Source organism: Lactuca virosa, chromosome 8 (genome assembly GCF_052849685.1).
Source record: "Lactuca virosa cultivar CGN04683 chromosome 8, Lactuca_virosa_CGN04683_v6, whole genome shotgun sequence".
Classification (NCBI taxonomy): Eukaryota; Viridiplantae; Streptophyta; class Magnoliopsida; order Asterales; family Asteraceae; genus Lactuca; species Lactuca virosa.
Genome location: NC_136433.1, coordinates 363,174,136 through 363,195,229, shown reverse-complemented (window position 1 = coordinate 363,195,229; position 21,094 = coordinate 363,174,136).

Genomic DNA, 21,094 nt, shown 5'->3' with positions numbered 1-21,094 from the left:
GCTTTTAAAAATCTCTTACTTGTTTTTATAAAATCGCTTCTTTTGAAAACTTTTCTCAAATCCTCAGTTTGAGTCCAGACATACCCGAAGGTGTATCCGAATCCCTCAAACGAAGGCTCTGATACCAACTTGTAACGACAAAAATTCTCAAACAATTTTTTTCTTTTTAATTTCATAAAATATATGTCATATCATTTAAAACATCAAATATCATTCAACAAAGTTTTCAAAACATTTATTTAAATCCAGGATCCTCAATATAACTCTATCTCGACTGTGTGTGTACAATCACGCCGATGCCTTCCCACGGTCCTCTGAAGTACCTGAAACATATATCACATAACACGGTAAGCATGCATGCTTAGTGTGTTCCCCAAAATACCAAGCACGTATAATTAGCCACTCGAAGCTATAACTCTACGAGACCTTCCGGTCAATGTGTCTCAGTGGGACCTTCCGGTCCGACAACTCAGGTAGACCTTCCGGCCCTACCCATGACGACTTTCCGGTCCTAACTCTGTTGACCTTCCGCTCCAAACCATGCAAACAAATATGTATCACATAGAGCAATATCACATAACACTTATAAGAACATAAGACCTTCCGGTTACACATAATTACTACTCTAGGTAAGGTATACTGAGAAGACTCACCTGTCAACAATCGGGTAGTCTCGAACTCGTATTACCAGTCTAGCCTCCGCCTAATTCACACAAAAGATGTCCCTAATTAATAACAACACTCATAAGGCTAGACAAAACCTCCCTATGCTTTCACAGAAGGGTAAAAGACCATTTTACCCCTCCATGAGTCCCAAAAGTCCATTTGTACACCAAACCCTAAAGTCAACAAAAAGTCAACGCATGCGAGTACGCTGCGCGTATCAGCTCCTTACGCTGGGCGTACTCATCCGCTACGTAACCATCGGGCTGCTTGACCCCTACGCCCCGCGTACTGGGATTTACGCTCAGCGTACATCCTAATTTTACTCTTTTCTCCCCTATATTCTTAATCAGTTAAGACTTTGGCTCAAAATACAGATCTGGACTCCCTAATGCCTCTTAATCCATAAAATCGAAGACGTTTTGCCTTTGCATGGCTGCTTTGGGTAAAAACACACAAAACCTTCATCCATTTTCTTCTTTAACTCCATATCTCATGCATGGGCAGTTCTAAATGACCAAGATTGGATTTTTATGACCCTATAACACAAAATACACTAACAAGGGACATATCTCGGATTCTTGGGGCTCATAAACTCAAAAAGCCATCAACTTTGGGGACAAACCCTAACCCCAAACATATGCACAAAACAAAAGATTAAGAAAGCTTGAAGCTTTATACCTCCAAATGAAGCTTCCCACACTGCTATGCTCAGATCCAAGTGCTTGGGCTCTCACTCCTTCTTCTCCAAAGCTTCCTTTCCACTTCTAATTCTCAAGAACACACCAACAAGCTCTCAAAGGCACTCTCTAGATACAAGAACGAGGGTTAGGGTTTTTGGATGAACAAGTCTCTGGAAATGGTGGCCAACAAGGAGGCCATAACATTCTTTAAATAGGGGCTCACTTAGAATTAGGGTTTCATTCTGGGCCTAGTACGCCCAGCGTACTCTATGGTACGCCCCGCGTACTAGGCGACTCCCCGCGATCAAGAACGAACACGAGTACGCTGAGCGTACACTTTAGTACGCCCCGCGTACCGGCCTACCACCTTTTCTTTATTAAGGACCATTATGGAGAATTGCTCAAAGATTAGGGTTCACAAGGTATACCTGTGTTATGGATGTTACATAGGCAGAGCGGGATTTTTCTTTATAACTGAACTTGATGAAGACATTGTCTTAACCTTTTCATACATTGTCATCATCATCCTCCTCATCACTACTACTGTCAGTTTGACTATCTCTGACACTTACATGATCGAAATCACAAACTTTCGAAGTGGAGGCTTGATCAGTGTTAGTCTTAACTAACGAACCATTATATTTTTCTTTGCCTTTATTCAAACATGTGACATTAATGACATACAACTGAGAACAATCGATAGACTCTTCTTCCTCAATTTCACTAATTTCGCTAACATTATCAATAATGATCTTCAGCATCAGCAAAACTAGATTAAGAATCAGATTTCGAATTCTCGGTCCTTTTCAAAATCTTTATTTGTTCATTCTTGGTTAAGGTTTCATTTACAATGTCAACTAATTCATTAGCATCCAAATATTCATCAATTTTCATAATTCCGTAAGCAAACCTATTATCAGGAACTTTATCAAACTCAACTATAGTCTTTTCACAATCATAAGATACACAATCAATCTTTTCTCTTTCAAAAGCTAAGAAAGGTAATAACTTCCTATGTTGCTCTTTGCTGATATCAGAAGAATGATGTAAAGCATTTAACTTTGCATATAGTGTCACATCCCAAAACCAGAACGGCGGAAACGTTAGAGGCGGAGGACGTCATGTCAAGTATCACAACACATGCATTATAGTAATCAAAGTAAAAACAACCATTACATTAACAAGTATAAGTTTTACATAAGTGTTTAAACATTACATATTCAAACTTCAAAGTAGATATGGTAAAAGACAAAAGACGCAGCACGGTACTAGGCTGTCTTCTCAAAAGCTCTGAGAGTGTACCTGTCTACTGGATTCCTGAGAATACAAGTTATTTTGAAAGAGTATATCAGCATTTAAGCTGGTGAGTTCATAAGTATTTTAGTTATATAAAGTATACTCTAAGTTCTTGGAAAAGATCGTCGGTTCCTCCAGAAAATCCTATATTTTCTGATGTAATAAAATGATAACCATAGTGGTTCCCTCTACAATTACTTACTTTATAGTAGTTATATATAACCTAATATCGAACGGACAGTTGAATGTGTGAATCTGCCCTAAGCCCACAACCAAACAAGGAACAGGAAGTAAGGCGGAAGTCACACATTCCACTGCCAATCGGATATTACTTATATATAACTCTGATGTATAAACTAAGGAATTATAGAATTAACCATTTAAAGTCCTTTATGTTATACTAGTTTTGAGAAAGTGAATGATTACGTTCTAGAAAATCCTATATTTTCTGCTTTACAACTGATAAGTAGTTTTAATCCCATAAAACCGTTTTATTTAAGTATTATTGTACTTATAATAAAGTTTAACATAATTTTAACTATCCATAAAATTATAAGAAGAATGTTTTCCTTTTTATTAGTGAAAAGTAGTTTTTAAATTCCCATAAACCGTTCTGTAAAGTAGTTTTAAATCCCCATTAAACCGTTCTGTATAGTAGTTTTAAATCCCCATAAAACCGTTCCGTTTTGTTTATGGAAAGTGATTAATACAGTAGTATTTCTTAAAAATAAACTACTGAAGAATAACTACCCTAATATTAACCTGGTTAATTAGGGTTTAAAATGTGATAAAGTTGTAACCATGCTGGACTAGAAAGAACACGACGACCTACTGATGTCGAAACTGAATATGTGACATTTGTCACCCCATGGCTGGTCTGCAGGACTGTAGCTAACAGTCAGGATGTGGGAGTGTCAGTCCCGTATAGATCTATACAAACAATGCCCGCTCTCCCTCCAGGAGACTCTGGTTACAATAATGTAACATAGCAAGTACTGTTATGTCCTGAATACGTACCATCACATTTTAGTTTTAGTAAAGATCGAATTATATCCTTTTCTTGACAAAGTAGTTTAGACCTCGTATACTTATCTAGAAAATAGATTTCTAGTTTGTTTCATAAAATATACCTATTATAATTTATACGTTCTATCTGATTAGCATGATCTATCCTGAAAGTACCCTTTGCTCAGCATGATACAAAGGTAATGATACCGACTGAAGTAACCTTTTATATTCCCATATGTACAATGTATATAATTAAGAAGGAAACGGCATTCGGACAAATAACCCCACCTAAAACCCACATCCAAACAAGGAAAAGGAAATAAGGCAACTCATTAGTCCTACGCCCTTTAAGTCTTATTTATATACTTATACATATATGAACATGATTTTGACAATTATAAGTTTAAAGAGTTAATCGGTATTCTGAAAGAGTTTATGTGATTTTGATAAAAGTTTACATGACTTTAAGTCATTATGGAAGTATTGGGTAATCCTTTATTGTAAAAATAAAGATTCAAAGAATAAGGAATTCTTTTATGTGATTGATATCACATATACTTACTAACACAATTAGATTGTGTCTAACTTGTATTCCCCCCCTAAAAAGCATTTTAAAAATCATTTAAAAGATAGATTATAGGGGTATCAACTCACCTTATGTGAGTGATTCGATTAAAGTCTGGAATAAGAGTGTTACTCTTACGAGTGAAGTTCTGGAGCACAATGAGTCCTAAATAACATATAATGATGCATATAGGCGTGATATTAGTGAATATAACCACTAAGGTGTTAGGGAAATCAACCTAGGATGCAAGAGAACTCACCAAAGAAGTGTTTGAAGCAAGTTAGAAGGTTGAAGGAGGGTTCATGACCCTATAGTGTGATCACGGCCTAAGAAAACATGAAGTGATCACGACCCAACATGGTGGTTCACGGCCCAACATGATGGTTCACGGCCCAAGGATGAGTGGTTCACGGCCCAAAGATGAACACCGGAAGGGCTCACAGCCCAAACTTGAAGATCCTTGAGGAAAAGTGATGAAAAGATGATGAATCAAGATGGAAAGGTATGGGCTTTCAAGGAACATCAAGAAGAGATGAGATTCTAACATTTTTGGGGTGAAATGAGAGCCTTTGATTGATGATACTTAAGAGAACTTGAGAGTTTTTCGGCCAAAGATGAAAGAAATGAGGAATAAATGACACAAATGTATATATATGGAGAGGGGTTCACGGCCAAACATGGGTTCACGCCCGTGAACCTAGTTTGTTACCGTGAACACCCTTTGATGTGTTTTCTGTTTCGATTGCATTCCTCTAATCCCAAGCTAACACTTCTCAACATCCAATCCATAAGTGTACAAGGCTTAGAAACCTATATATGACCCTTAACATAGTCTAAAAGATAGCAGAAAACAAGTCTGACTTTTGATTGTTTAGATTGACTTACAAAAAAGAAATTTACGGGTTGTCACATCATCTCGCCGTTAAGGGAATTTAGTCCTGAAATTAAGTCTAAGGGATATACATGGACGAAGGAAAAGAGGTGGATACTTATTTTTCTGATGAGCCGCACGACCCCAAGTGAATTTGGGTCCTCGCTATGCACTTTAAGCGGACTCTCACTATCGGGATAGGGATCTGATTAGTCCTAACGACTTCGGTGTCTAGGATTTCTATGGATTTATCCACAAGCTTGAGGATCTCGTTTACTTCGATCTAATCTGGTGGGTTAACAAGAGTCTCGTCGGACAAGCACTTTTTCAAGTTAAAGACGTGGAAGGTAGGGTGTATGTTATTTGATTTCCGAGGTAGTCGCGGTCTATAAGCTACAGAATCAACTCTAGTAAGAATCTCAAATGATCTTATGTACCTTGGATTTAGTATTCCATGCTTTCCAAAGCATATCCTGCCCTTCCGGTGTGAGACGTTCACATGACGAGGTCACCAACCTAGAATTCCAAGGGTTTTCTCTTATCGAAGGCATAGCTTTTCTGCCTGACCTTGGGAGATGATTCTACTATCTCGAACGGAGATAACAGATATTGGAGCACCGTGTAGTCTAACTATTCTCTCGAACACATGTTCTAGTTAACTTCTCTATTTTGCCTGTTTCTTTCAATTTGCAGGAAGCCTGCGGACTTGGTTAATCTGACGACGATCACCCAAAATGGCATCAAGTCAACCTGTTGCCTTTGGTAATTTGATTATGAAGCCCACTACAATTCATTACCACTTCCACTCAGGTATTTCCGGTTGTTGTAGTAAGCCTGCAGGATTTTGCTTTGAAATTCATGATAAGACTCTTACTTGGCTCATCCACCATCACTTCGTGTATACAAGTCGTATATAATTTAGATTTGACAAAACGTTTGGTTGGGTGGCTCTGCCCCAAGTCCACAACCAGACAAGGAATAAAAGATAGTGCGGAATCACACATCCTAAATCTTGTTAAGTCTGAATTATATACCACTCTTGTGTAATCACTTAGCGGTGATCGATTAACCTAATGAGTTCTTATTCTCTATTATTGAACTTGACCTGTGGTACAAGTGGTCTTCCTCGGAGGTCTATTGGGTATAGTTCGGGTGGTTACTGACTTCTGATACTTCTCTGGTGTTTTTCGCTTCAAGGCTATTGACCACTGGGTAGGCTAAAGAGGCATGGTACCCCTCGCATGGGTACCTCTGAAGTTTTGAAGGGAGAGATGATATAAGGGTTTTTGTTATGGATTGGAAGAATTTCATCTGACAGTTGATTAAGGAAAAAGTTCTTTTACATATCATAAGAAGTTTGCATGGTAAGGACCAAGCCAAACCGTGTCGGATGATGATGTCGGAATTTCTCAACGAAATATATATTAAGTTGATCGGAAAGGAATGATTACTAGGATGATGAACTATCCTATGTACACAAGTTTCAGCGCTTCCCGTTTTATTCTGTTACCATTGCTACGAACCCCCTTTTTGATTCGAGATTGGCGGGTACTAACAATACGAGGGTTATGCTAATTTGAGAAAATGAACTTCCGCGAAATGATCCCTACTAGGTTTCTCTATAATCACTTGGTGTATACAAGTCGTGTATAATTAATATTGGTAAGACAATTGACTGAGCAACCCTGCCCTAAATTCACAACCAAACAAGGAACATGAAATGAGGCGGGATCACTCACTCTAAGTCTACAAATCTTAATTATAAATGACCCTTATGTATACACTAAGCCATCATAGCTTACCTTTTAGGGTTTCAAGTTTTATATGAGTGTTGTGATATGATTCGAGTAAGTGAGTAATTATAATTAGAATTAATTATTGAGGTTTGGAAGCGTACCAAAATATAGCAGGGTTCTTCGATGCTTCCCCATTCTTTGGGGTTAAACTCCTCCTGCTCCCCCGCCGTTCTTCTCTGTTGGACAGTCCTTCTTAAAATGTCCTATTTCACCACAAAGATGACATATTGGACTGGTTCCAACGTTTGTGGTTGAAGTAAGGTATTCAGTCAGAATCCTACAGATGTAGGCGGTGTGCCCCTTCATGTTGCATCTTTTGCAATGCCGCACTCGACAGACTCCATGATGATGGTAGTTGCACTTTCTGAAGTGTGGGAGGTTTCCTAAGTACGGTGTGGTCGGTGTTGGGATAGCAGCCCTGATAGGGGTATTCTGTCCCAGTTTATTTCCCTTCAGTAGGTCCTTGAGTTGAACAACTCCCTTTTTCGTTCTCGAACTTTCGTTTCAGGATATTAGGTTTGAGGTCCGGAGTGTCTTTACAAACAGGAACTCGTTGCTGAACTTGGTTATCACCACGATCGCGATTGCCGATTACATTTCCACTAACATTTGTGTTGTTAGCATTAATGTGAGCCATGACAGCAGCTACGACTGCTGTGACTGCAACTTGAAACGTAGCCGAATCTATCTGAAGGATTGGTGTTTTATTGGTTACGTTTCTTCGGAGGCATGATTCTGTTACATGATAAGATAATGAGTTCGTCAGGGATTATGGTTGGATCGAGATGTATTCTAATCATTTATATGAATGTAAATTTTTCTTTTTGTTATACTGTTCTCGATGATTCAACCTACATTCCTATGATGCAGTCATGGTAAGGAGTAGAAGTAAATTTCTAGAATGGTTATCAGACGAGTGTCATCCGAACTAAGTTATCTTTGGTTGGTGGATACTACGATCCAACTTTCGAAAATATTTGAAAGTAATTCATAAAAGAGTCTACATAAAATAGACTTATGAATTTGAGAAGTAATCACTCTCTATTGAGATTTCGTGATCCGATTTATTGTTATTTGCCGCGACAGGAAAAGACGATAAGCTTAAAACCTAATGCGAGTAATGTAATCACTAACTCACTAGGTTGCATTAATTTATTCGTTATTACTATGACGAAAAGGCACTCAAACACTTCGTATGTAACACGCGTGGTTTTCCTCTGTTCTCTGTTCTAATATGGGTGGTAATGGTTTGTTCTCTCTTGGTATCTACATGGTGTCCTTCTCCTCTGTAGGTATATTGAGTTCCTGTTCTGTCTTACTTCCAATTCTAACACTGATCTTCATTACTTCATAATGAAGAGTTTGAATCCCGGAAGTTCATACGAACCCTCTCATTGGTGTCCTTAATAGGGTAAGGGCACTAAATGATTTCTATAGTTTCTTTACTTCTCATCTGTTTCTTTCTCGGAATTTTCTTAAGGGAACTCTGCTGGATTCTCCTTGACTCTTCTTATTGATTGTTGGAGTGACTACATCTATCTAAGGGGTTTATATGAGAATGGAAATGTCTAAAGAATCTATGAGAAAATTTAAATTTTTACGAAGGTGATCCTTTTCGGTCTTTCTGTAATCACATAGTGTGTAGTGATTATATATAATGCAGATCAAATAGACCTTCAAATAAGTAATCCTACTCTAAAACCACATCCAAACACTGAAAAGGGAGTAGAGTGAAAATCACATATTCTAAGTCTATAAAATCTCAACTATATATAACCTTATCGTATTCACTTAGTAATTATAGACTTACCGGAAAAGATCTTTTAAAATTTCCCAAATGTTTATTTATGGTATCTAAAATACTTCCATAGTATTTTAATTATATGTTTGATTCTTGAACTTCTGGATATAAGAAGTTAATAAATTTTCAGTTTGGTCGTTATAGCATCCTAAAATACTCCTATAGTATTTTAACCTTTATGTTTGGCTCAAGAATTCTTCTGGTACCTAGGTAAGTTTTAGACTTGTTGCAACACTACAATCACTCCCAAACACATGTTGGTCATATCTCAAATGAATATAGTTGATCAGGCTATATTGATCCCAGATATGATTATATAACTGTCTATGTTTAACTGAAATGTCCAACATCCAAATACTTTTGTTTTGTTCTTTTTGTGATACTCGTTCTACTATATATATTTTGCATGTACTTATACTTTTATAAAATATTGTTATATTTTTAAAGTATAACTCTTGGTCAGAGTGTTTTTATCCCAATGTGTTTCAATTTGTATATCTTTTATGACTGATATACGGAGTTCACTATAAACAATGCTCTGACACCAATCTGTCACACCCCCAAACCAGAACGGTGGAAATGCTCGGAGCGGAGGACGACATGTTAAGTATCACAACACATGCATTATAGTAATCAAAGTAAAAACAACCATTGCATTAATAAGTATAAGTTTTACATAAGTGTTTAAACATTACATATTGAAACATCAAAGTAGATATGGTAAAAGACAAAAGACGCAGCACGGTACTAGGCTGTCTTCTCAAAAGCTCCGGGAGTGTACCTGTCTACTGGATTCCTGAGAATACAAGTTATTTTGAAAGAGTATATCAGTATTTAAGCTGGTGAGTTCATAAGTATTTTAGTTATATAAAGTATACTCAAAGTTCTTGGAAAAGATCGCCGGTTCCTCCAGAAAATCCTATATTTTCTGATGTAATAAAATGATAACCATAGTGGTTCCCTCTATAATTACTTAGTTTATACTAGTTATATATAACCTAATATCGAACGGACAGTTGAATGTGTCAATCTGCCCTAAGCCCACAACCAAACAAGGAACAGGAAGTAAGGCGGAAGTCACACATTCCACTGCCAATCGGATATTACTTATATATAACTCTGATGTATAATCTAAGGAATTATAGAATTAACCATTTAAAGTCCTTTATGTTATACTAGTTTTGAGAAAGTGAATGATTACGTTCTAAAAATCCTATATTTTCTGCTTTACATTTGATAAGTAGTTTTAATCCCATAAAACCGTTCTATTTAAGTATTATTGTATATATAATAAAGTTTAACATAATTTTAACTATCCATAAAATTATAAGAAGAATGTTTTCCTTTTTATTAGTGAAAAGTAGTTTTTAAATCCCCATAAACCGTTATGTAAAGTAGTTTTAAATCCCCATTAAGCCGTTCTGTATAGTAGTTTTAAATCCCCATAAAACCGTTCCGTTTTGTTTATGGAAAGTGATTAATACAGTAGTATTTCTTAAAAATAAACTATTGAAGAATAACTACCTTAATATTAACATGGTTAATTAGGGTTTAAAATGTGATAAAGTTGTAACCATGCTAGACTAGAAAGAACACGACGACCTACTGATGTCGAAACTGAATATCTGACATTTGTCACCCCATGGCTGGTCTGCAGGACTGTAGCTAACAGTCAGGATGTCGGAGTGTCAGTCCCGTATTGATCTATACAAACAATGCCCGCTCTCCCTCCAGGAGACTCTGGTTACAAGAATGTAACATAGCAAGTATTGTTATGTCCTGAATACGTACCCTCACATTTTAGTTTTAGTAAAGATCGAATTATATCCTTTTCTTGACAAAGTAGTTTAGACCTCGTATACTTATCTACAAAATAGATTTCTAGTTTGTTTCATAAAATATACCTATTATAATTTATATGTTCTATCTGATTAGCATGATCTATCCTGAAAGTACCCTTTGGTCAGCATGATACAAAGGTAATGCTACCGACTGAAGTAACCTTTTATATTCCCATATGTATAATGTATATAATTAAGAAGGAAACGGCCTTCGGACATATAACCCCACCTAAAGCCCACATCCAAAGAAGGAAAAGGAAATAAGGCAACTCATTAGTCCTAAGCCCTTTAAGTCTTCTTTATATACTTATACATATATGAACATGATTTTGACAATTATAAGTTTAAAGAGTTAATCGGTATTCTGAAAGAGTTTATGTGATTTTGATAAAAGTTTACATGACTTTAAGTCATTATGGAAGTATTGGGTAATCCTTTATTGTAAAAATAAAGATTCAAAGCATAAGGAAATCTTTTATGTGATTGATATCACATATATTTACTAACACAATTAGATTGTGTCCAACTTGTATCCCCCCCCCTAAAAAGCATTTTAAAAATCATTTAAAAGATAGGTTATATGGGTATGAACTCACCTTATGTGAGTGATTCGATTGAAGTCTGGAATAAGAGTGAAGTTCTGGAGCACAATGAGTCCTAAATAACATATAATGATGCATATAGGCATGATATTAGTGAATATAACCACTAAGGTGTTAGGGAAATCAACCTAGGATGCAAGAGAACTAACCAAAGAAGTGTTAGAATCAAGTTAGAAGGTTGAAGGAGAGTTCACGGCCCTATGGTGTGATCACAGCCTAAGAACACATGAAGTGTTCATGGCCAAACATGGTGGTTCACGGCCTAACGTGATGGTTCACGGCCTAACGTGATGGTTCACGGCCCAAGGATGAGTGGTTCATGACCCAAAGACGAATAAATGAAGGGTTCACGGCCCAAACTTGAAGAACCTTGAGGAAAAGTGATGAAAAGATGATGAATCAAGATGGAAAGGTAAGGGCTTTCAAGGAACAACAAGAAGAGATGAGATTCTTACGTTTTTAGGGTGAAATGAGAGCCTTTGATGGATGATACTTGAGAGAACTTGAGAGGTTTTCGGCCAAAGATGGAAGAAATGAGGAATAAATGACAAAAATGTATATATATGGAGAGGGGTTCACGGCCGTGAACCTAGTTTGCGACCGTGAACACCCTTTGATGTGTTTTTTGTGTCGATTGCATTCCTCTAATCCCAAGCTAACACTTCTCAATATCCAATCCATAAGTGTACAAAGCTTAGAAACATATATATGACCCTTAACATTGTCTAAAAGATAGTAGAAAACAAGTCTAACTTTTGATTGATTAGATTGACCTACAAGATAGAAATTTACGGGTTGTCACATACAATCTCTTAGCTGAATTACAATAAATGTTTCTCTGAGCTAACAACATTCGAACCTCATTATTCAAATTTTCCCTATCACACATGAGATTAGTAATTTGCAAATTAAGATATTCTACTCTTATTTTCTTGGAATCCAACTGCTTATGTGTCTCCAGTAATTGTGTACTAGATTTCTTAGCCTCATTACTAGCAGAGATAACCAAATTATCAAAATAAGCAATAGTATCATCAATAGGAGTTAGTTCAGAATCGTAAGCATTCAAAGGAATATTTAAAGATTGAAGTATAGAATGTACCTTCGTGGTCATTGGTGATTTGTCTCCACTCTTCGTCATAAAACAGCGACCAGTAACATTCTCTCCATCTTCTTCCTCAACCTTTGCATACATCGCTTCATGCGTAGGATTATGCATTTCGTCATCAGCAGAGCCTGATGACCACACTTGATACTTTCCTTCATCATCATCCTCTCCTCTTGCCACCAAAGACAACCCTTTTGCTTTTGCTCTCACTTCCTCCAGTCGTTCGACATAATATGCTTTGTCTTTGATCTTATTTTTCTTCTCCTCCTTCTTTCAAAGCATACAGTCACTTGCCATGTGATTTGCGCCATGAAAATAGTGACAGTCGACACCAGAGTCGCCTTTGAGTTTCTTTTCCACTTTCGAATCTTCAAACATTGATTCCTTCTTTTCGAACTTCTTCTCCTCATTAACTTTTCCAACAAAGCTCACTTTTGCTTCACCAGTCCTTGCTTTCAAACCAAAAGGCTTTTTATCAAATTTCTTGACTTTGTTATTGGAGTAAGAAGCAATGGCTTCGTCATCCGAGTTAACTATCAAGACTTCATCATCAAAACTCTCCTTCTCATTTGCTTCTTTCTTAGACACTTTAGAAACTAAAGCTAGTGGTCCACCCAAGCTTATATTCGATTCTTCAGCCATCTCAAGAAATTCTGATTCATGAGTTTTTAGCAAGTTGTAAAGATCATTCAGAGTCGATGTATCGAAGCTCTGTTGAGTCTTCACCATTAGACTCACATTTCGCCATTCTTTTCGTAATCCCATAACAAAGGTGAGATTAAACTCCATGGTTGACATGGTTATTCCATTGCGATTCCATTTGTAGATAAGTTCAATCAAGCGATCATAGTAAAGTTCAATAGATTCGCCTTCCTTTTGTTTGAACTCTTTCAATTCCACCAAATAATGCTTCACAAAATTGGTTTTTATCTTCCCACTCCCTTGAAACTTCTCTTTGAGAGTATTCCAGATTTCTTTTGCAGATTTGCAACTATGAACGTAGTTATCGATAACCGAAGGAAGAGCACCACGAAGCTCTCTGATACATCTCTTCTTATTCTTCTTCAGCCTATTTGATTGTTCATTAACACTTGGAGTTGTAGTAGACGAACCAATAGCTTGAACATTTACTGGAGGAATAACATTTCGAGTAATACAATCCCAAAGCTTTTCATCCAGTCCATTTAGATAATCTTCCATGCGGTCAGCCCATTGATCATAATATTCTGGAATAAGCATAGGAATCTTTGTTGAATATCCTAACAGATGTGAAAAAGGCGTCATCGTTTTCATATTGAAGTTCGACATTGATGTACGGACGAATTCTTAGAAAAACTTTAGAAATTTGAGAATTAATGGATGAATTGAACAGAAAAAGCAAGCAGAACACTCGATTAAACAAACTAGTTGCAGAATCGAATCACAACTGAAGATCAAGGATTATTCTCAGTATCAAAGGTTCGAAAATTTTTGAATCCAAGACGAGACTCAAAATACGATTGATACAGAATGAAAATCAGATCAATACAGTATGATTCATGCTTTGAAACCAATTGTAGAGGTTTGATTTATCGAGTAACGAAACGAGATCAAAATTGATATGAAGTAAGAACACCGAGAGTAAATATAATCTTGTTTCAGCTCATATTATGATTTTAGATACAAAGAGATTCAGACAGAAATGAGGCCAAAAGTTCTATTTTGTCTAAGTATCCTTCCCTATTTATAGGAAAAATGAAAGCACACAAAAAATACAAAGGACTAAACAATACAGTTTCGAAAACAACAATGCCTTTGTAAATAACATTACATTACATCACGAACTTTCCAAAACTTTCAACACCTTACAACTAACTTCGACTCTTACATAAAGACCCTAGGTGTAGCCGACATCATTATCTTGAGGCTCACCTGGTTGTGCTTTTCTTATCAGTGGTAGGTTATGACTCTTCTACACTTATGTTACATGTTCTTTTGTACGTTTTTTTTGGAAACGTTTGTTATAATATGTGTGGTGAACATGTCTTGGAGGAAAGGTTATGAACTTTTTTAACCCGCTGGCTTCCTTCTTGTAACGATTTCGCTCATGTGATGTTAGATGATCAATCCTTGTTCTCACATGGTAAATGTACACAACCTCTTTATTTTATTTTTCAAGCTTGAAAATAAGGAGCATCTGAATTGCTCTTTCTCTTATTTTTCTTTATAATTCATTTATTGTTAGAGTGTCACAAAACTGGAAATAGTAAACTAATTCTTTCTGATTAATTTTACATTCCAAGACCAATAATCAATTCCTTCTCTAACATGTAATTTATCTTTGACACCCATTTAAGAGTAGAAATTGCGCAGCCTCTGCGCATTCCAAGTTATTTGTATTGCACGCCCGTCTTGGGCTTCTGGTACATAAGCGCCATTCTTATGGACTTCTACAATTTTGTACGGTCCCTCCCAAATGACGTTGAGTTTTCCTAATGGTTCGGCATGGTTGGACTTGTTTTTCCTTAACACTCATTCTCCAATTTTGAAGTTCTTGACCCGAACTATGTGGTTGTAATTGTTCTCGGTACATGATTTGTACAATGCTTGGCGCATCTGTGCAATATCACGTTTTTCATCTAGCATGTCTAAGTCCTGGCGTCCCCTGCTTCATTGGCAGTTTCCTCGAAACTCTCTGTTCGCAGTGAGCCACCTACTATTTCCAATGGGAGGACTGCTTCCGTCCCATAGGTAACGCTCAATGGCATTTCTCCCGTGCTCGACCTTGCGGTGGTACGATATGACCACAACACTGTCGGGAGATCGTCTACCCATGCAGACTTTGATCTGAGTAACCTTTTCTTTAAACCATTAAATATGATTTTTTTATATCGTGGTTTGTCCATTGGCCTGAGGGTGCGCCACGGACGTGAACCGGCGGTGGATCTTTTTGTTTTCACACCACTCCTTGAAGGGGCTCCCTTCAAATTGTGTGTCATTGTCACTTATGAGAACTTTGGGTGTGCGAAAGCGAGCCAAGATATTTTTGGTCATGAACTTTATCATTTGCTTTCCCCAGACGGTGGCCAGCGGTTCCGCATCTATCCACTTTGTAAAATAATCCACAACAACTAACAAGAATTTCACACCCCCTAGCACTGGTGGGATTGGTCCCACTATGTCAATCCTCCACTGATGGAAGGGGCTGTGGCTGGTGATACTGGTTAATGGCATGGCCGGTTGATTCTGGAAAGGAGCGAATGCCTGGCATTCTTTACATTTCTTGGTTAGGGCTGTTGCGTCGTTGTATATGTCTGGCCAATATACTCCTAAGCAGAGTATTTTTCCTGTGAGTGCTCGAGCCCCTTCGTGCGCTGCCGTGTCTCCAGAATGACTTTCCTCTAGGAGCGCCTGTCCTTCGGTCTTAGAGATGGACTTTAACCATGGGATTAAATACCCTCTTCAATACAGTTGGTTGTCTCTAATTGCGAAATGTGACACCCTTGGCTTAGCTTTTCTCACTTCTGCCGAGTCGTCTGGGAGTACACCGTGGCGCAAGTAATAAACGTATTGTTTGGTCCATTATGGGGTAGTCGAGATTATATTAACCTTTTGATTATCAATGCTTTTCTATGGGAGCAGTTTGACTAACACTTTCTTTGCTAGGTGATCAAAGAAAGTAGAGGCTAGCTTGTTGAGAGCGTCCACCCTCGCATTTTTCCACGGGAGATTTGCTTTATTGAAAAGTTTTTCAACGTGCTTGTTAATTTGCGGACTGCATCTAGGTATTTCTGCATCGTTGGATCTTTGGCTTCATATGTTCCATTTATTTGGTTCGTGATGAGTAACAAATCACTAAGACCTGCTAATCGCTTTGCACCAACCTCCCTTGCTAACCTCAGGCCTGCTAGGAGTGCCTCATATTCTGCTTCGTTATTAGATACTTGGAAATCGAATCGCAGTGCGTAAGTGATTTCTTCATCCTTGGGGCTTTAAATGATCAGGCCTGAGCATGAGCCTTCCTTACTTTCTGCGCCATTGGTGTATAGTTTCCATAGCTCTTTGCTGGCTTCAGACTCCAATGGGTCGATAGAGATTGTCGTTGGTGTTTGTCACACCCCGCTAAAGTAGAAACACGGGGCGTGGCAGTACAAAGGGTCTCATAGCAAAAGTTAAAAGACAACACCAACCATAGTATTAAAAAGTATTACAATTTACAATGTGTTTGAACATATTTTAAAACAAATTACAATGCAATTGGAATACAACCCATGTGAATGCTCCTAAAAGTGATGTGTCTCTATGTGCGACTTAGTCGATGATTCCTGAAAAAGCATGTAAAACGAGCTTCAACTATAATAATAGTTGGTGAGTTCACAGGTTTACAAAAATATTGGTTTCATGAATCGTAATAAAAGTTTTGATAGAAGTTTCCATAAAAAAAGTATTTTGCCAAAATGAGTAAATATGTTTGCATAAACAAGTTCGTTGTCATCATGAGAAATAAGGTACATTTCGAATAGGAGATGCAAACCCTAAATCGAGTTGTGAGCCTCTTATTGGAAATCTTGTGGTTTGAGTGGATTTTTGTATGCTTTTGGTTCTTGATGAAGTTTTGGAAGAGCTTGAAGTTGTTTAGCTTGGATGGAAGCGTTGGGATCCATAATCTATCACACCTTTGGCAACCATTTGAGGTAAAAAGTCTGGAACTTGGTGATTAATAGCTTAGATCTTCTCATTTGGGTTTTATTGTGATTTTGTCCTCCTTTTTGATTTTATGGATATGATAGGTGGTGTAGTGGTTCATGCTTTCAGATCCGAGTTTGTTTTGCTACCCTTGAGCTTACAGGTGCAAACTTTCGGAGCATCTTGAGGTCATGCTTGCATTAATTCGAGTGCTTTCATCTGAGGCTTAAGAGCTTCATCTAGACATGCATGAACGTAAATTTGGCAACTTTAAGTGGTTTTCCAGCTCAAGGAAGCCAGATCTATGTTTTGTGTCCATGTCTGTATGGAATAGGTGGTTAATGAATTAAGCTGCTGGATTTTGAGCTAACCAGGTGAGTTTATGAATAAACTCGACGAGTTGGCTCTGTTTTCTATGACCTTTTCAGATTAATACAGGAACTCGACGAGTTGGTGGGTAAACTCGGCGAGTTGGCTTGGTTTTTCCCGATCTGTGCATATTGATGAAGAAACTCGACGAGTTGAAGGACAACTCGGCGAGTTGAGTCAACTTGGACCGTTGACTTTGAATTTTGGCTGATGTCTTTGACCAAGTTTGTCCCAAGGGGTCTTTGTGGTAATCTGATTTGTATTTAAGGAAAATATAGCTTAGGATAAGACCCATCCGGGGGTTGGACCCAATTTGGAAAATTGGGCCATTAGTGGGCCTTTGTGGATCTTTTGGTTTTGGGCCTCAATATTAGTATATGTTGGGTGAGGGGTAAAGTGTTCATTTTACCCCAAGTATGGATTATGGATTATGGCATGGAACCCAATTGCTAAATGAGTGTGTTTTTTGGTATTGATAGCTCGGGAAGTCGGCCGGGCAGCAACTAGGGATTTCTTTCGGGGAGCTTCTACATTCGAGGTGAGTCTTCCTCACTGTATTTACAGGTCGAAGGCACCAATACCGGACCTTTTGGATTGTTATCCTGGTTCATCGTATGTTTGTATGCGGTAGTGATCTGTTAGATCGGTTTCCTGGTAGATAGGATGTAGCCATGCTATAGTGATCTGTTAGATTGGTATCGTGGTAGATAGGATGTTGCTATGCTATTATGATCTGTTAGATCCGTATCATGGTAGATAGGATGATGCCATGCTTAGTGATCTATAAGATATGTCTGTTTGCATGTTGACTGGTTATATGTTTAATTGTTATGTATATATCGACATGTTTTGTGTAGTTGGGTTGAGGCAGACCTGCTTTGCGCTAAAGGACAACATACCCAAGGCGTCCCGGATAGACTGAAGGCCAGTGGGGCGTACCAGTCAGACCGAAGGCCCGGAGAACAGTCCAGATAGACTGAAGGCCACTCATATCTATTTCTTGGATGAACATTTTTTTTGTAGTTCTGCTGCTTTGTTTACTGCATTTTATCTTTCAATCTACTTTTTTTGGATAGTTGATTTAAATAACATAATTTTAAGGGATACCACTGAATTTACCAAATCGAGAGCTGTTTGGACACCAAATGAAAATAACTATTTATTTAACCTAGAAAAGAAGCTGACTTCATCATGTATACAACACTTTATTGGATAGACGTAATTACCTATTTCGCCACTTTACCCATACACGACTTCATAAGAATAAAATAGGAACATACCCTATGTACCATATTTTTGGTTTCAGTTAACTCCTGCAGTGATGATTGATTGTTGTTATGTGGATCATTGCATAAGTGTTTTGAGTTCACTTCTTAACCGATGATTTTTTCTTGCACTTCTTCCATTTTTCTTTGAACATGTTCATGAAAGTAGAGACCATATATTTATTAGAATGAACTTGATATCTGATAGTAACGAAAAATATTGTTTGGTTATCAAGAAAGTGAAATGCCTTCTCGTAAATTGGATGCTATGATTTATGTAATTGTTGGCAACAAGTTGAGTTTGGTGTATTAGACACCTGGTAGTATGAAGCATTTATGTTGATTGATTTTGTGTTTTAGGTGACTTTTTGATCTTACAAAATGTCTCACAGTCTCATTCGATGAGAAGATCCTGCCAACTACATATTATGGCAAGCTGGAATCTTGTCTGGAGAAGTGTCGTCAAAAGGTTAGTACGCCTAAACGTTGTTCCTTAATAAGATGTTTTTTTTGTTTCATTTTTCATTTAAACAATGTTATCGTTGATTTTAAACATGTCTATAGGATCTGTTGTCATACAAATTACTTATACTTTGGTACACATAAAATAGACATAGATGATATGATATTTTGAGAACAACACTGAAAAGAATGATATATGAAGTCGTGATTCACATACAAATTATCAAGTGATGTTTCTACCACTCGTGTGCTCATTAAATGTACCTTGTCTATATAAAATCAGCTTAGCATCTTTTATATATAAGCTTCTTCATGCACAAGGCTTCCAATTTTTTAAATGTTTAATCTGTATCCCAATATAAAAATTTCCTTCTCGAATCTTTCATCTCAAATTCCTTCTTAAATCAGTTATTCAACTGCTTCTGAAAGCTCTTTAGGAGTTACAACTGTATTCAAATCATCATGATATATGGAAAATATAACAAATTCAGAATCAAATCTTTTTATAAAAATGGATGGAGAGATAGAATAAATTCTATAGACTTACGTCAACAAATATTCATCAAGATGATTGCACCCCATTTGATGTTGTTTTGATCCATATAAATATATTTATCGATTTGATCAAATAGTGTTCTCGAGATTGGGTCTTACATCATACATGTGTCTGTTCAGGGAGTTTCATATAGTGGTCGCTATCAAGAGAGTCGTATGAATATGTTGTAGTAGGCACTTATCATAGTCATATACAAAAATAGAAGATACAGCTGTTTGATTTGAAATAACAGTTTCCATGGTGAAATCGTTGGAATATTTTATATAATTAGTAGAATTTATTATACAGTTATAAAGAAAACTTAACATAGTATATGAAGGGTACAAAGATCTATGTGGATTTCCATTGCCAAAGAGTTGCCCAAATCACAAAGATCGAACAATAAGAAACACAGAGCAGCTGATGACCAGATTAAGGTATGATTGTTTTACGTGGACATAGTTTGTGGTTTTACAACAGGTATTTGGGGTATTATTGGAGTTTTGCTATTCAGAAAGCAGTGGATACGAGAAAATTCATGTTTGAGGAGGAAACCATGGACAAGATATACGTTGCAATCATATAAGAGTTCCCAAGATCAAGAGAGGAAGAGAAGCTGCATAATCCTCTAGAATTAATCATTTTTTTTTGCTTTCTAATACCTACTGTGTTTTTTATACTACTATTTAGATTTTCTATTTGTAATATGAATGTTGTTTAAAGGTGTCACTTTTGAAATTTTTGTTGGATTTGGTATATATACAAGATCTCAAGTAGTTAGATTAGACTGTTTGAATGAATTCAAAGATATCTATGAATAGTTCTTTGTATTCAACAACATTTGATTTCACGTACTTCTTTCGTAAGATATAGATAACTATTGTGAGAAGATATAGAAATCCATATCTATAATAATGAGAGAATGTTGTTCTGTCTTTTATCAATAAGTAACACCCATGCTTATATACAAGCTAAACACTAAAGAAGGAAATAAAATCAATGCAAATCAATTAAAATCAGCCCCCTAATCTCAACTATATGAAACTCTAATAACTTCTTTTACCTATAATAGCGATGTTTGTACGTGTCACAACCAACATGTTAGGGCTAAGATTTCTATCTTGTACAAGATAATTTCTTTGTGTAACCTTGTAACCCTACGTTTAGTATAAATCAAACTTCAATACTATATAAGTTTATACAACCAAGAATTGTGATTCACATCGAAACCACCTCGTGTGGCCCAAAAATCTAACCCAATGAGCTAAGTACACTCAACTTTGGGCCTTAGCCCAAGCTTTCTCGGTCCAAGCCCCTATTTGGGCCAAGACTATCCTATTCGGCCCTAATGGGCCGATACCCTCTCAAATTGGTCCTTTTGGGCCGAAAACTCTCTTTTGGGCGCTAATTGGCCGAAAACCTCAATTAGACTCTATTTTGGGCCAAAAGTCATCCTTTGGGCCCTATTGGGCCAAAAACCTTATTTTTATCATCAATGGACCGCAATTCACTATTGGACTTTCCATAGGGCCGAAAACCCTCTAATGGGCCTTATAAGGCCGAA